At 41.8% G+C, this 3,280-nt stretch overlaps 1 pseudogene; it reads right to left on the bottom strand.

Annotated features, from left to right (window-relative positions):
* Positions 1-732: 732 nt before the first annotated feature.
* LOC132639165 (uncharacterized acetyltransferase At3g50280-like) lies at positions 733-2,335 on the bottom strand (annotated as a pseudogene).
* Positions 2,336-3,280: the final 945 nt, after the last annotated feature.

Raw genomic sequence — 3,280 nt, 5'->3', positions numbered from 1 at the left:
TCTTTACTTTTTCTCTGCTGTAAGTACTATGGAAAAGGATGATATATGTGATATGAAAACTAGTGATTATATTTCCATCATTATGTCACACAAAACCACATGACAAGCGGCCTTTGGCAAGTTGTACTATATTTTAGTGTGATTTGTTACACAACTTACTCCCATATATCCAACTCTTCATATATCACTATGGAGAAAGAATCTCTCAGGCACCAACATGCTCACAGGATCAAAACAAAAGGCAAATCCTTGCATGAGAAAATCTCTTTAATTTTTCCACGCACATCCCACAACTTTGCCACTTCTCCCCTTCCAATTTTTTTTTTAATCATTTGATAAATAATATATATTAAGATTGTTACCAATCTGTAATGCAAATTTGAAACAGTAACGTAAAAAATTTCTGAAACAGAAAACAGGAAAAACAAAACAAAAAAACTAGAAATTGAAAACAATCAAAACCAATATCTGAAAGATATTTTTAAGGAAGAAATTCGAGCCCACTGAATGCACAGTGTGTCCTTAAGGAAATTATTCCCCTCAAGTACCCGAGGTTAACGGAATATATCCTTCCAGGATAGAACGATCGTACTCACCGGTGTATCGGTATCTAAAATCACGGTGTCAGCGAACCACTCAATGTCAGTAAATTACACTAGAATTTATTTGTGCAGAAGAAGAAGAAGAAGTTTTGAAGTTCAGAAAATTCGTAAGGAAAATCTGAAGGGATGACTAGATATTTATAGCCAAGAACAAGTGTCTGTTAAGAAAATAGTTGTGTCTTTTCTGAAAAGGCATGTGCCTTTTTGGCAAAAAAATTGTCTGAAAAGAAAATAAAACTTTCATTTCCCATTCACACCAAATACCTAACGGTGTTCGGTACCCAGTAACATATTGCATGAACTCAGTGTCCAACTCAAGGCCTTCCATTGTTTCAGGAGATAAGACCACCTCCAAATCGACGGTTCCTCCTCCTTCTCTCCCTGGAAACACTGATATCTTCTCGTCAAACTTATTCGCTTTCCCACTCCTAACTGTGACTGGTCTGCCCCACCCGAAATCATTGTCATACATTGGAAACCTCGGCGAGCTCCCTATTGTCAGCATAGCTCCGTCAAAATTCCCCAACGGAAAACACCGTGGATCCCTCTCCCAATCCTCTACGAACTTCTTCACCATAACATCATCATGCGCCTTCACATTCTCGTTCAATTGCTCCGCACACCAATGCATATTGTTAGATAAAACGTCCCCGGCAGACGCGTAAATTGGAATGCTCTGAATTGCGTTGCCAAAGTATAACGGATTTAGCTTCGGTTGGAGACGGTGATGGCAATTTTCAACCATTCTGAATGTCGTCATTTTGGAAGATGGGAACTTCCTTGCACGTGTCACTGCACGCCACAGCAAAGCGCAAAGTGACTGAAATGATGAAATCTCAGCCGTTGGATTTATCGTCTCTGTTTCTACTTTAATATCGATTTTCAGGGGATCATTTCTCGGCTTTTCCATCAATTCAACTATGTTAATTTCTCCGTCAAAATTCAATTTCTGATTGTTGGTCTTTGCTTTGAGTCTTAGAATTGATTCCCTTTTGAAACTAAATATCCTCTCCCTCAATGGGGCATCGCCGGCAAAGGTGACTTTAGGGCCATCGGCAGGGAGTTTTAGCACAGCGTTTGAGATCAAAATTGAATTACCGGTAAAATCAGGCTGCCTTATAATCCTTTTCACACCTCTATCACTTCAGCAAATGTATTGAAGAAGTTCCAAAAGGACGCCCCGTCAGTGACGGAATGATTGATGGCGCATCCAATGAATACACCGTCAGCTAATTCCGTCACTTGGACAGCAAGCAGAGGGCTAAAATGCCCTTGATAGCTCACTTTTTTATCAAACGGAAAGAACTCTTTAACATGATGAGGAACGTCAATGGAACCTATGACGTCGCGAATGTAAATGTGAGTGGCAGTAGCATGTACAAAATCAACGCCAGCATCATTGCAAGAAATATAGACGTAGCCATTTGGGTCGGTTACGAATCGACCGGCTAAGGGAGGGAAGTGAGTGAGTGTTTGAGAAAGACTGAGTTTGAGAAGGGAAATGAGTCGGGTGATGGGAAAAGGGGGACGATTAAAGAGAGCACCTTTCTGAATGTAGTGAACAGACAGCATTGGAAGATCGGAAACAGAGAGTTTGAGGTCAGGAAGAGATGATTTTTGGGAGGGGAAAATGGTGCATTTGGTGACCAAAGTAACGGCTGCAGCAGGCATTTTTAGTTTGCAGTAGATTTTTCAAAGCTTTTGCTATAAGTTCTAATGGAGGCTCTGTACTCAGCTGTGTTTACCCCGGAATCGGATAATCAGTTAAATTTGTAAGTAGGTATAGAATATGTGCTTGGGTCTTGATGTGTGTTAGATAGAGAAAATATGTATATGAGAGTTCTTCAACAAAACAGCTAATGATGACAATTTGCTATGAATATAAACGTTTATAAACAATATGGGACACTTGGTGGGAGACGCACAGTAAAATGGAGACAAATGATCGGGTCACCAAACTTGGCCGTTTCAATGACGAAGAAGGCAGATCAGTCGGTGTCCCTCGCTTAGCTCCGGTCCAAGCGTTCCCCCGGTCAAGGGCGAATAGTATCCGGCGCATTCTCATTCCTTTCTTCTGCCAGTTCCTCGTTCCACCGGTTTGCCTCATAACCGGTTTTTACCGTATACAGATGACCACCACACTTCCCGGATCTCCGATCTATCGGAGTAACGGGGAGTGGATAACTTCTGAAACTGGTGGTTCTGTCAGCTCATCGTTATCTTCTCATTTTGGCGGGAACGGTTGCGTAACGCCTCCCTTTTTATCGGCCACGTGTCTCACCCCGGGTGGTCTGCTTCTGCCAACCGCCCTTTGCACGTCGTTTCGAGTCGCTTCGCATTAATGATGGGGCACGTGGCGCCCCTTGATTGGTCGTCCTCGATAACCGTTCCTCTTTCATGCCTATATAAGACTCTTTACCTCTTCATTTTATCATTTTCACGCCTTGCTCTTCTTCAACTCCACTCTATTTCTGCGTTTTCTCATCTGCACCACACACAATTAACTTCATATTTGTTTTGCTGTTGATTCGTCGCTTCATACCACGTGCAAAAGAACCAACTCTGTCACCATTTCTGTCAACTATTTTTGCTCGAGTATTGCTGTTTCGTACTTTGTCACCCCTCGAATCACCAGTTCCTTCATTTTTCTTAAATTCCTCTCTTGAATCTTCTTTCCT

This window comes from Lycium barbarum, chromosome 5 (genome assembly GCF_019175385.1).
Source record: "Lycium barbarum isolate Lr01 chromosome 5, ASM1917538v2, whole genome shotgun sequence".
Taxonomy (NCBI): domain Eukaryota; kingdom Viridiplantae; phylum Streptophyta; class Magnoliopsida; order Solanales; family Solanaceae; genus Lycium; species Lycium barbarum.
This window is presented reverse-complemented; position numbering and strand designations above follow the sequence as displayed.